Source organism: Orcinus orca, chromosome 9 (genome assembly GCF_937001465.1).
Source record: "Orcinus orca chromosome 9, mOrcOrc1.1, whole genome shotgun sequence".
In the NCBI taxonomy this organism is placed as follows: domain Eukaryota; kingdom Metazoa; phylum Chordata; class Mammalia; order Artiodactyla; family Delphinidae; genus Orcinus; species Orcinus orca.
The window spans coordinates 797,305-811,459 of record NC_064567.1 but is presented as its reverse complement, the minus strand read 5'-3'; the positions used below and the strand labels follow the sequence as shown (position 1 = coordinate 811,459).

At 54.8% G+C, this 14,155-nt stretch overlaps 1 protein-coding gene across 12 annotated transcripts in view; it reads right to left on the bottom strand.

The window, feature by feature from the left end:
• PTPRN2 (protein tyrosine phosphatase receptor type N2) overlaps positions 1–14,155 on the bottom strand; it is a 692,817-nt gene that overhangs the window by 305,510 nt on the left and 373,152 nt on the right. The window lies entirely within an intron of this gene.

Below are 14,155 nucleotides of genomic sequence, written 5' to 3'. Positions count from 1 at the left end.
GGACAACTTTATATCCACATGCAAAAGGATGAAGTTGAACCTGTACCTTACCTAATATACAAACACGGAATCAAGATTGCTCAAAGACCTAACTGTACGAGGTTAAGCCATAAAACTCTCAGAAGAGAATGCAGGAGGAAATCTTCATGACACTGGATTTAGCAATGATTTCTTGGATATGACATCAAAAGCAGAGGTAACAGAACAATAAAGGAGTAAATTAGACTTCATCAAAATTAAAACCGCTTGCACATTAAAGGACATCATCAAGAAAGTAAAAAGGGAACCAAAGAATATGGGAGAAATACTTTCAAATCACGTATCTTGTAAGGGATTAGTATATGGAATATATCGAGAACTCTCAGGCTCAATAAAAAAAAAAAAAGAATTTAAAAATGGGCAAAAGATTTGAATAGGGCTTCCCTGGTGGCGCAGTGGTTGAGAGTCCGCCTGCCGATGCAGGGGACACGGGTTCGTGCCCCGGTCCGGGAAGATCCCACATGCCGCGGAGCGGCTGGGCCCGTGAGCCATGGCCGCTTAGCCTGCGCGTCCGGAGCCTGTGCTCCGCAACGGGAGAGGCCACAACAGTGAGAGGCCCGCGTACCGCCAAAAAAAAAAAAAAAAAAAAAGATTTGAGTAGATATTTCTCCAGAAAAGATATATAAGTGGTCATTAACACACGAAACGAAGCTCAACCTCACCAATCATCAGGAAAATGCAAATCAAAACCACAATGAGGTACCACCTCATGCCCCTTCGCATGACTATTACCCAAAAAAGCCCAGAAAATAATATGTGTTAGCACAGGTGTGGAGAAATTAAAACCCTCACCTGTGGGAACGTAAAGCCACGCAGCCACTATGTAGAACAGTAAAGCGGTTCCTCAGAAAGTACTGAAATCGTTGAAATCATTGAATTACCATAAGACCCAGCGCTTACACTTCTGAGTATCTACCCAAAAGAACTGTAAGCCTTTCTGGAGTCCAGCCCAGGCTGGGAACTCGATAAACATCTGTGATGGGAGACGAGGGATCTCCAGGAAGCCATCTGGATGGCAGCCCGTGGAAGAGGAAGGTTCCTGACCTCTCTCTCTCTTGCTACTGACACTGTGGGGAAAGTTCACGACTGAGCCGTCAGGAACGATCTCAGCCATGGTCCGAAGGCATTTACGGAGGTTAATGTGAGGGGCCCGTTTCTGGACAGCTATTACCATCCAGTCTGGGGACCGTCTGTTGTGTGGACCATGGGGTCAGGTGAACCACGTGTGATGTGACAAACCACCTGGCAGCGTGCAAAGTGGACGGGCAGACAGGTCCCGGGCTCTGTCTGCAACGTGGGCGTGATGTGCCCTCCCCAGGATAGCAGGCGGATGCGGGCGTCTCCAGTGAATACCCACCCGCACCTCCCAGGCCACGTGAGTGTAAGTGTGGCCCCACGGGCAGTGCTGTAGCACAGACGGGTGCACAGGCTCCACCGCTGAGTCCAGCAGGGAGCGGACAAGAAACAGGCAAGTCTGTCCCCGGGAAAGGGGAGACGAGTCACTGGAACCTCAGATGCGAGGCTTTGGAGCCATCTGTGGATTTCACTTATTGAAGGCATCCTTGCGTTCTAGGACTGAAATAATTAAGAATCGATTCAGTCGTATTATTTCTCTTTAAGCACTCTGGCTGTGGTTAAGACTCAGTTCTTAAAAAGAATTATATGGGATACACATTAAAGACATCAGTTCAGTTGCTAAATAGCCCATTAGCTTAGACTTAATTACTTCACACTTTCTCCGGGAATGTGTTCCATAAACACAAAGAATCCGCTCCCAACCTGGCCTGAGGACAGTTCTGTCTTGGGGCACAAGTCCTGACACCTGACCTCTGGTTAGGGCCTCACGCTCACAGTCAAAGTGCATGACGCCTTTTACAGCCAAGACCACCTCATTTAGCACCAGGAGAGAAAGTCCACGATGAAGAGGCCAAATCAGTATTAATTCTAGTCACTAAGTGGTTTCCATGTACCTTTCCAATTTGACAGCAGTGATTGCCACGTTGATGAAATGTAATTTCTATGATTACATCCTATTTATATGTTATTTGTCCTGGTTAAGTTTGAACAACGTCTGTCTTTAAGTGAAGACTATTCTTAACAGATCCTATTCCACATCTGTAAGAGGCAGTTAAGGGAACTATCATTTGGGAGAAACTCATCCTCTCCTGGCCTTCCCTCGGCGGTGCCTCACCAGTTCCCCACAGCACTGGGGGGCGGAATGCTGAGTGCTGTGCTGGCTCCCCACCCAGCCCCTGGGCCCCAGCGCCAGGGTCCTCAACATCCTCGTTCTGTGAGGATGCCAGACTAGCCCGGGCTCCAGCCTGTGTGCACAGTGGGATCACTTGAGAGTTTTGGGAGGCAGAAGCTGAACTCCACCGCCTGCAGCCTGATTCATGAGTTTGGGGTCTGGACGTCAGCATTTAAAAAATCTTCCCCAGCTGGACAGCCGCATGTAAATCAATGAAGTTAGAACAGTCCCTGACAAGATACACAAAAAATAAACTCAAAATGGCTTAAAGACTTAAATATAAGATAGGACATCGTAAAACTCCTGGAAGAGAACATAGGCAAAACATTCTGTGACATAAACCATACCGATGTGTTCTTAGGTCGGTGTCCCAAAGCAATAGAAATAAAAGCAAAAATAGACACATGGGACCTAATCAAACTTTTAAGCTTTTGCACAGCAAAGGAAACCATAAGCAAAACCAAAGACAACATATGGACTGGGAGAAAATATTTGCAAATGATGTGCCTGACAAGGGCTTAATTTCCAAAATATACAAACAGCTCTTACAACTCAAAAACAAAAACAAAACTCAAAAACCAAACAACCCAATCAAAAAAATGGGCAGATGACCTAAACAGACATTTCTCCAAAGAAGATACACAGATGGCCAACAGGCACATGAAAAGATGCTCAACATCTCTAACGCAAATCAAAAGCACAGTGAGGTATCACCTCACACCAGTCAGAACGGCCATCACTGAAAAAAGTCAACAAATAATAAATGCTTGAGAGGGTGAGGAGAAAAGGGAACCCTCCTACACTGTTGGTGGGAATGCAAATTTGCGCAACCACTGTGGAAAACAGTATGGAGGTTCCTTAAAATACTATAAATAGAGCTGCCATATGACCCAGCAATCCCACTCCTGGGCACGTATCCAGAGAAAACTCTAATTCGAAAAAATACACGCACCCCAACATTCACAGCAGCACTATTTACAATAGCCAGGACATGGAAGCAACCTACGTGTCCATCGACAGATGAACGGATAAAGAAGATGTGGTGCATATATACAATAGAATACTACTCAGCCATAAAAAGAATGAAATAATGCCATTTGCAGCAACATGGATGGACCTGGAGCTTATCAGGCTGAGTGAAGTGAGTCAGACAGAGAACGCCAAATACCATATGACATCACTTACATGTGGAATCTAAAATGTGACATAAGTGAACTTACATACAAAACAGAAACAGACTCACAGACATAGAAAACAAACTTACGGTCACCAAAGGGGAAGGGTGGAGGGATAGATTAGGAGTTTGGGACTAAGATATACACACTGCTATACGTAAAACAGTTAACCAACAAGGTCCTACTCTATGGCACAAAGAGCTATATTTAATATCCTGTAATAACCTATAATGGAAAAACAACATGAAAAAGAATACATATACACGTACGTATACCTGAATCACTTTGCTGTACAGCAGAAACGAACACAACACTGTAACTCAACTATACTCCAAATAAATAAATAAAAATAAATAAAGTAAAATAACTTAAAAAGTCTTCCTAGGTGATTCCTGAGAGCAGGAAGAGGTTGGTCATCACGACACTAAGACGCTCGCTGGCTGGAACTGGGTTCTGACCACTACAAAAATGAAAGGGTCTCTTGAATTAGTCAAGACAGTAACAGCTGAGGACAGCTTGGCCTTGAAGGAATTAATCAATTTGGAGTGAAACTGATTGCATTTGAAGCCTTCCACGGTGGCGATCAGTTAGCTTGGTCAAACGGTCCAGTCAGCGACCCTGGGCAGGACAGAGTGGCCTTGGGTATGTCTCCCTCTGACCCCCTCCAAGTCCAGAGCCGACCGTCTTCCCCACCGGGAGCTGCTTCCACCCACACCAGCCTGGGACGCAGCTACCTCAGTCCCAGCACGACTGTCCCGCCCCCTTCGGCTGCCCCACCTCCACCAGCCCTGGCAGCCTGTCACCACCTGCACTCTGACCGTCCTCCTCTTGCCGTTTCTTAACCATACGTGTAGGTCTGGGATTGGGTTTGCTGGCCCTTTGTTCTCTGCAAGTCAGGTCACAATACGATGCATCTTGCAAAGAGGGGACCTTTGAGAGTGGGTGCTGCTCAGGCCTGAGACAGGACCGTCCCCCCGAAACTGGACATGCGGTCACCCCATCCACAGGCGACACGTCTTCACTCAACAGGAAGTTCAGGAGTCACCTGCTGAAACCCGGAAAGTGAGCTCCATGGAGGAAGTTTAGAGTAAGGAGGTGGACCTGGGTGGGGGCACGTGGTACAGGAGCTGGTATCCTGCAAGCGCCCCCTCTGCGCTACATGCTCGTCTAGCGCTCACATGGGAGACGAGCACCGTCACACCTCATCACTCCCGACTTGCAGCTTTGCACCTTTTAACGTTTCTGCACTCAAGATGCATCTTACTGTCAATGGCAAGACAGTTTGGGAATGGGAGCCCTTCTCTTCAGGGCACACGAAGTGCAGGCGTGTCTCACAGATGGCCGAGCTGGGACTGGGTGAGCTACGACGACACGGACAAACATCTCACAGTGAAGGTCAGGTAACCTCCCCAGGTTCACACAGTTAAAAGTGGCGGAGCCAGCGTTCAGATCCAAGTCAGCCCTGCCTGGAAAGTTGGGGTGTTTCCCCCCCACACCCGTGATGACTCTGGGTCCCACTCAACTCACCCCACCCCCTTGTTCTTCAGGCTGGCGGGTCCCTGGGATTCAGAGTTAGGGGCGATCAGGGCCCAGGGAGGTTTCCGGTTCTCAGAGGATGGAGTCGTGGTTTATCTTCGTGTTCTCCATTCTCTTCCGTGCGTACATCGCTGCGGTGCTCCACCCCACATCCCTCTGACGCTCAAAGAACACAGTCTTACTTTACGTCTTTCTGAAGAATTCCGGACTTTAAAGACAGGAGGCCCCTAATTACCAAAATCTTAAAGCACACTTCCCAAAACCTCTCCTAAAGAAGACAACGAAAGTCCACACCCCCAGCACCTCCACCAGCCCTGAATCCCTCCCGTGCGCTGGGACCTTGGCAAACCCTGGGGAACGGCCTCCACTGGGCCACGCGTGAGGGTCTTAGCCTTGTGGCCTCACCACCGTGGAGATAGGGAGGCTGGGCTAATTCACAGGCAGGTGACAGGAGAGCCAGTTCACCTGGAGGCCCGCTGCCGACACGATAGCCACAGCAACTCGCCGCTCTCGGGAAGGGTCACCCGGTGCCTATAACATCTCCTGGAATTAGTCTGCAAGCACGTTCCAGCCGTTATTCACAGGGCAGCTCTGCGTGGGCGCGGCCCGCCGGCTTTCCTGGAAAGAAGAGTCTGCGGCTGGTGCCTGACCACACCTCCCCCTGCCTCCACTTCTTATCATCACCCTCGGCGTCCTTCCCCAAAAGGCCTGCATTCGAAAAGCCCCGGGTTTGAACGTGTGTTCGCACCCTAACAAATTACCGCAAACCTAAAGCAGCAGAAACGTCTTGGTCTGCAGGTGCGGCGGGGCCGGGTCCCTCCAAGGCGCCAGGCGAGAATCCACGTCCAGCCTTTTCCACCTTCCCCGGGTTTCCGCATTCGGGGGGTCCTGGCCCCACCACTCCGCCGCCGAGGCTGCATCTCTCGGGGCCTTCCTCCCGCGGCCTGGCCCGTCACCCGTAAGGAGCCCGGTGCTCGTGCCAGCCCGTGGGCATGACCCCGCTCACAGGGCCCCGCCTGAGTCACACCTGCCGAGTCCCACGTGCCACGTGTGGGCACCCGCTCTCGGCTCCCGGCGATCAGGGTGAGGGCGCCGGCGAGGTGCTTCTCCCACCCAGAGCGAGAGGCCATTTCGTGGACAAAGCAGATGCGCTGCCGGTTCCTGAGCGCGGGGTCCTGGTCCCCCGAAAAGGAGGTGGGCAGCCACGCGGCACCCTCCTGCTCATCCGCTCACGGCAGTGGGGGCTCGTTATTCAGTGGACAGTCATTTTTCCAGGCGTGAGACAGAGCCTGGGGGTCAAGGACACACGGCCCCTCGCAGGTGACGAGCGCCAGGCGGCCTGCCCTCTCTCAGCCCCCTTGATCACCGACCGAGCTTCGCGCCTCCGGGGCCTCAGGGACACGCCGATCGCAGACCGGATGGGGAAGGGACGTGAAACCTGTGTGCGGAGCTGAGCCCCACTCGTGTAGCGGGAACCGTGGTGACGACGTGAGCCGCTCCCGTCTGTTAGACCTTTAAAAGGCGGAGGACTGGCTGGGACTGGATGCTGGGCAGCGGGGCTGTGGGCCGAGGTGCCCGCAGGTGGACGGAGGGGCAGGGCGCCCACTGCTCCCGACCGAGCCGGCTGTTTAGGGGGATACCCGCCGCTTACCGCGTCAGTTACGCCCCCAAAGCTGCTGGACGCAGAGAGGAGGCGGGACAAAGGAACGAGGCAGGGGGTGGAAAGGGAAAGGACAGCAGCAGCCTGCCTCCTGTGGTGAAGACAAACGTGCCTCGGGCTGAATTATCAGGAGGGATAAAGCTAAACACAAACACTGCGGGACGCACATGGCCTCCTCCACCAAGCACCGGATTTCAGACGCGCCCTGTTTTTCAAGGTCCCAAACCAGCAGCAACCGAGGCGACGTAGGATTCTAAGCTGCGTAATGAGATACAAGGCGGGGGCGGGGCTCGCTGGGTCAGCTCTTTTACAGGGTGCTCAGCTCCAAGAGTTTTAACGCCACATCATTCAGAGCATTCGTCTTTAATGTCTCGGACACCCAGCACCAGGGGCAGTGAACTGTCGGGCAGGGGCGCCCTCCCGGCCTGTGCGGGTGTCCTCAAAGGCAGATTGAAAACAGCTGCCTGACCTTCCGTGGTTTACAAAGCACCTTTGCCCACCTTACACCGTTGAACTCAAATTAACCGTGAGAAGTCGGCATTACAGGCCCAGCCCTCATCTCCAAGGCCCGGACACCGTCGGGGACACAGAAGGTCCTGGGGGGCACGGTTCCACCCACCCTCAGCGTGCTCCGTGGGCGGGGGTCTGGGCGCACCCCAGACACCGGCACCGACTTCCCTGCAGCAGAACAGGCCAGGCTGTGGGCCACGGTCAGCACGGAGCTCACGGCAGCTGAGGGCGTTTGCTGCGCGGTAGGCCCTGAGAAGATGCGCGGCTTCCAGGGGCTTCTCGAGTAGATATCAGGAGGACAGGGATGCGCGTGAGGGCAGGGGCGGCGGCAGCTCGTTCCCGTTCCCAGAGGCGCTAACCAGGCCTCAGAAGTCAGGGCTTCTCCAAGGTGACCGTGATCTGGGGTCAGGGCGATCAGAGCCCATGGAGGTTTCGAGTCCTCAGAAAAGCGGGTGACTTTCTTGGCCTCCATTTCTCCTCTTTCTCGGAGGCTGGAGACTGGGCCAGGCCCTCCCAGGCTCTCACCCGACTCTCCAGCTCTGCGTGTCCAGGGCCATCAGCAGAGACGGAGGATGTAGCCTAGCAGTTGTGTTGTTTTGTTTTTCCAGGTGAATCCCTGATGTCGTTTCACTTATTTTACTTCCATGCATCTAGTGAAGAAAGAAGAAGACATGAAGGGCCAGGAAGACGTCGAGCAGATGCTCTTCTGCGGGAGCTGCTGTCACATCGCGGGGAGTTCAAGCCAACGGCAGCCGAGTCCCTGCCTGGCCCTCGAGGCTGCCCTGGGGAGACGCCTCCTTCCCGAGCTCGGAGGAAGCTGCGGAGAACAAGCGACAGACCGCCCTGTCCCATAAGCCCCGTAGTCATCTCCCTTTTAAATCTGTTCTTGTTTAATCTTTTAATCCAGGCTAAATGATGAGTCTACACACACCCCTGCCAAGAAGAGGCGCATCAGGGCTGCCCCCCGTCCCCCGTCCCCGTCGGGTCCCCACTGTCCAGCCCTGGGCTGCCTTGGGCTGAAGTGGAACCACAGCAGGGAAGGTCTGCCCTGGGTGGGTGGGCACCGACCGGCCAGCGCTGGGGCCGGGACTGCCTGCATTTCATCAGACCGCCTGAGGAGATCTCTAGGGACCAGGTGGTAACCATGGAAACGAGGAAGCACGAATAGAGCGGAGAGAGTCTTGGAAGGAAGGTTTGAGAATGTGGCCTGAATGTGGGGACCGGAGGGGGCAGCCCTGGGGCTCCCGTCGCCAGTGAAAAGGGTTCCTGGAGCAGCCCCGGAACCTTGGCGGGTCAGGTTTCAGGCGGATCGCACAGACGGCAGGGAGGCAACCCAGTGGAAATGTCCATAAACGGCCTGGAGCTTGTAGGTGCCGAGAGGGCTGGGGGCGCAGGTCTGGAGAGCAGTGAGGGGTCCCCGCAGGGCTGAAGGGAGAGGGCCGGGGAAGGACCCAAGGAGCAGGCAGGACGGGAGGATGTGAATGGGGGTGTCCATGGAAACGGCCGCAGGGCGACTGCAGAGGCAGGGCTGGGCCCGGAAGCACACAGCGTGAATTAACATCCTGCGCAGTCACGGCCCGACCCACTCAGCTCTTCAGACGAGGCGCAAAGCAGAGGAAATCACAATCTGGGCATAGTTTCAGCGAATTCGCCACCTCTGCTGCAGGGGCTCCCAGAGCTCAACGCACGTGCCCAGAGACAGCAGAGCCGGGGAGATGCAGGCCGAGCTCCAGGCCCTCTGCCCAGGGTCCTCACCCTGACTGCCCAGGAGGTGAAGGTCGCCGCAGGCAGGGAGTCCCCGTCTCCACTCCCGACCAAGGACACGATGTTATGAGGAGAACCGAGCACAGGCGGGCTTGGAAGAGAGCGGGCGGGGATCACCTTCGGCCGGTGAGCCGGTCCCACCAGGCCCGAGGGTAGAGCCCCGTCCACCCGATGTCTGGGTGGCCGTCCCTGCCCGCACGCTGCCCCCCTCCCACCCCCACCCACTGAGTTCAGATGGTGCTCGCACCCCAGGCGGGCGCCCAGGACAGCAGCTCGGAGGTCCCGGCACAGCCGCCGTGGCGTCTGCTCTCGGCCGCTCGGGGCAGCTGCGTGGTGGGCACAGCCCCTTTAGTGCTTTTGTCCACGTGGTTTCTGCCCCCATTCAGAGGGGCTGCAGCTCAGTCCCCGTGGCAGCCACACTGCCTCTGCAGAGCGCCCCCTGGCGTTCCCGGCTCCACCTGCCGTGCAGGGTCCTTCCCAGGCCATGTCCAAGTCGTCCTGCCCTGAAGACATCAAACTCCAGGCCGCCTTCTGGCTCATCCGCCTGGCAAACTCCCCGCCATCGCTGGAAGCTGGAGAAGTTTCTGTCCTATAGGCCCCGAGACAGTCCTGGGGTGTCAGCCCTGGCCGCCCCCCGCCTCGCCCCAGGCGTCTCCATCTCAGCTTCTGTGCCATCTGGTCCTCACTTACCTTGTGTGTGGTGCTTCCTCCTTGGGTCCCCCCAAAAAGGGACCATGTCATGTTCGACTCTGCGTCCCCTGAATACCTAACGCAGGGCCTCGCGCACAATAAACACTCGAATTTGCATTTAATATTTTTTGAAATGAATAAATGAATTTTTAAACATCAACCCCTCAAAAAACATTTCTTTTCTGACCCATCATGATCCCGAATTTGAATACTTCTGGGAGAAAAAGGAATCGAAGACCAAACGCCAGCTGTAAGTCCGGGGACTTGTTTCACTCAAGTTCGCCGAGTTCAAATTGTACACTCAGAACAGAGACACTCAAGTTGGTGGATTTTTCGAAAGCTCTTGCTGTAATGAGTAAAGATCTCTGAGTTTTTAGCACCACTTGGAAGTAATGGCCTAATCATTATTAATTCCTCTGGTATTTCCTATGATAACATTAATCACAGCAAACTCATTTGGTGTAAATGGAAGATCGCAGGCACTCCTGCAACATTCCACAGCAATCCCGCATTAATTAACTGGCGCATCTTGTAAAAGTGTCGCCATGCCTTACGATTAAGCGTGTTTCTTGTACACTTTGATTAAGACACAAATCCCGAGCCAATAAAGAAGAAAATCAGGGAGAAAAGAAACACACACCCTATTGGCGTCTGGTGAGAAAAGCCTCGGCAAGGTGGCCCAGGCTCCACCACCTGCGGCCACGCTGGCTGCTGGGACTGAACTCCCCAAGGGAGGCGTAGACTGAAAACACCTTTTCCCGGACTTTAATTTATTAACTTCTTACGTACAGAAGCAGTTTAAAAATGTGTAGTAAACACTCCAGTGAAATAAAAGAGGATGATTCACAAAGACACACGCTCAGTGGACGTGAACGATATACACGAAGGCAGAGATTTACATGCAAACTTATATCAGGGTACAGAAAACACCTTTTTACCACTTAAGGTAAGTGTTCAATTTCCAGAGGATAAATTGCACATGCCACCTCATTCAGGAGCACGATTTTCCCCAATGACTGGCGTTTGGCTGTCGAGGTGCAGAGAGGAGGGTATCACGGGGCCGCACAGCTGCAGTGCAGAGGCATCATTACAAGAGGGTCCCCAGCAAATGGCATGCCACAGCCCTCACAAAAGCTGTGTCAGAAGCCACGTCAATCATCCCATTTCTTTTTTCTGCTGGTTCTACGCGCCTCTTTCACATGCACATCTTTTTAGGGATGACAGACCCTCAGCACCGGGAATACATTCCCCCTGCCCTCCAGCGAGTCAGGCCCCAGATCTTAGAGGGCGAACCCGGAGCCGCCTGACAAACACCCAGGACGAGGATAGGCTGATACCTTCCAGACAGCAGAGGGAGGCTGTGGTCCCTCTGGGGAAACCCCTGGGATGTCACAGCATGAGAACGGGGGCCCCGCAGAGCTGTACCCCGGGCAGCAGAGCGGGATGGATGCCCGAGCCCCAAACCTGCTTTGGGGTCAAGGAGTGGGAGGGGGCTTCCAACAGGACCACCCTGCCTGGCCTCCTCTGGCTGATGGGCCGATAGGATGGACACACGTATCTAGTTATTGCTGTTAAACCCTTGCTGTGCCGATTTTACAAGTTAAACTGTGTCACAGGTGTGCACCCAGGAGAAACATAGTATATGTGGGGTAGGTACCACCATCTGTCCCAGGCATCCACAGGGGCTCTAGGAACCATTCCCCTGCAGATAAGGCAGGAGGCTGAACATCATCTAGAAACTTTACAAAATAACCATAGGCTTTACAGAGAAGACTTGCATAGGGCCGGGGTCCCCGTGAGAGATGTAATAACCGTTAGGCACCACTTATTCCTTAACGAGCAACCGGTTTGCAAGAGCCGAGGATGCTGGGAGGCTGCCCCTGGGTCTCACTCAAAGCTACAACGGTTTCCTTAAATATCGAATGCCCAGCTTCCAGGTCACGGGCAGGTGCAAGCGTATAAGACGATAAAAAGCGTTGTAAGGTTTTTCAAATCTGTATTTATTTTTGATGCCAATGGAAAATAAAAAAAGAAAACAAAGATAAAACAGTTTGTTTTGAAAAGATGATGAAGAACAGAAACCGGAAGTATATTCCGGAGGGTTCACTTGCCAGCTGCACTAAGCGTCTCTGGCCAGCTTCTCTGTGAACGATTGCTGACGGACACACGCGTAACGAGATCCCTCCAGCGGCCGCTCTTTACGTTGGAGCCCAGCGCCCCGGCTTCACGGGAAGCCTCGGCCGCCCGCGGGTCTTCCGGTGGGCATGCCCCGGAGACAGGCCCAGCGCGGCCAACCTCGGCCCCGATCTGCGGGCGGTTCCCCGAGGCCGCCCTGGGGAGTGGGCCCTGGGCCTGCGCGGCCGACCTCCGTGAGGCGGCAGGACCCGGGGCGTCTGCTTTGGAGACGGAGCAAAGGTCCGAGGACGAAGCCCTTTGCGGGCAGAGAGTCGGGGCGCCCCCCAGTCGGCACTGCCCTCAGACGCCGTGACGCGAGAGGGACGTTTGGTTTCAGCCGCCAGAGATCTGGCTCCTTTGGGCGGGACCTCGACCCCAGGGGATTGGGAAGGGCGGGCAGAGCTTGTGGGGGGACCCGGCTGTCTGATGACGGAGAAGGTCCTGGGGAGCGTCGGTGCCCAGGCGGGCGGGGCCCCTGGACTGGGGGACAGGGGAGCACCTGGCCGGCAGGGGCGGGCCTGCCGGTGCCTAGGCGTCCGGAGTGTGAGAGCCCGTTTCATTCGTCCCCACCTGCTGGGAGGCAGGCCCTCGGGGACAGAAGAAGGAGTAGGCACATCTGACGGAGGAAACCCAGGGTGCCCGGCCCTGCAACGGCCTGAAAGGCTCCGGAAACACGCAGCCTCCACGGGGCTGGCGGGCGAGCCGGGGCCGGGGGCCGCGTGCGGGCAGACGCAGCCTGGACATTCCCCCCACCCTCCACCAGCCAGACGCCCTCCGCCCTGGGGCTCCTCATCGGCTCTGCGCTCCCCCCACTCCTGGGTCCTTGACTCGGCGTCCTGTCCCCAGGGCTTTGGCGCTCCCCCGACCCCGTCCTGCCCACCGTGTCCACCACCACTTCCGAGCACCTCCTCCCCTGTCCGTTCCCGAGCCCCCGCCCTCTTTGAGTGACCACTCGGCAGTGCAGGCCCAGGCCTCCCCTCTGAGGGCCACATGCAGCTCCAAGGCCTCAGAACAGAAACTCTCTGCGCCTCTTTCATCCGAATTCACCCATTTCCACTGCCCTTCTTTCCAATGTCCCGGTGCCTGGTGTGTGCCTACGTACCAGCAATGCTGAGAGGGCTCCTGTCCAGAGGGGTTCACAGACAAGACGGAGACAAAGACGCCAGAGGCCTGAGCGCACGACGCAGGGCATCAGAGCCGCGGTGGAGCAGACGCACACGACAGGGCAGGGAAGCAGGGACAGGCTCCGCAGAGGTGCTCCTGGGCTGATGTGAGACATCAGGGGGCACAGGCAGAGGCCCAGACGTGGGGCTCGGTGGCGGGGGCCCCTGGATGGCCCGAGCCTCCATCAGCCTGGCCATCTGAGGCTGCCAGGGCGGTGGGGGGATGAAGCCTCACCTCCTGACCTCCTGGTAGGTGCCCCTACCGCTTAGGTATGAACTGCACAGCCTGGGAGCCACGGCCTCCCCTTGCAGCCTCTCCTCAATGTCCCCGCACGTGCCCCACCGTAAGCGGCAGCTTCCAGTCCCCGAGCGCCGTGCTGTCTAGTCCCCTCGTCCGCGTCTCCGCCCTCACGGTCTCCCCAGTGGCCACCTTCTCCCCCCAGGTCTCCGGGGAGCCCCGGCCGGGAGTCAGTGTTCAGTGCTGGTGGCACCTCCACAGCATGCTACAAACCCCGCCTTCCCCTGGGTCCGTCGTGCACGTACTGTCACTTCCTTACAGCGCCCGGGACCTGTTTCCTCCGCCCCGTGTCTTCCAGACCGTCTAAGCGATGCCCCGAATACGACTCAAGCACTTGATAAATGTGTACTGAACTGAGCTAAATATTCTTACATCAGATAATTAAGATAAAATGTTAAGATGTAATTAATAATAACTCTAACCTTTTGTTTTTAAAGGCATCTAAGCCCATTTTACCTAGTTTATATTAAACTGCATGGTCGTGGGGAGCATTTTACAAAGTCAGTAGATAATATAACTGTTTCTGCTTGAGCTCCAGAGTCACCAAAGCCAGATTTAGGGCAAGAAAAGTGAGTTGAATCAAATCCGAGGTCATTAACAAAGGTCACTGACATGTTACGAACTGTTACAGATTTCACCAAATTTCAAAGGCATATGTAATTACTAACAGTAATACTTTCGATCAAAAACTGTTAGCAGTTACGGAAAATGAAACAGATTCAAGGACATGAACCAGAGGCTACAGTCCTGGCACCTACTTCATCCGTGGACTAATTAACGAAGGCACATTGCTCAAGCACAGCTACGACGGCAGGTGGACCCCGTGGGCAGGTGGCACCGAACTCCCCGTCAACAGCGCCCCTGATCGTCACAGAGCAGATCAATAACTGAACAAGA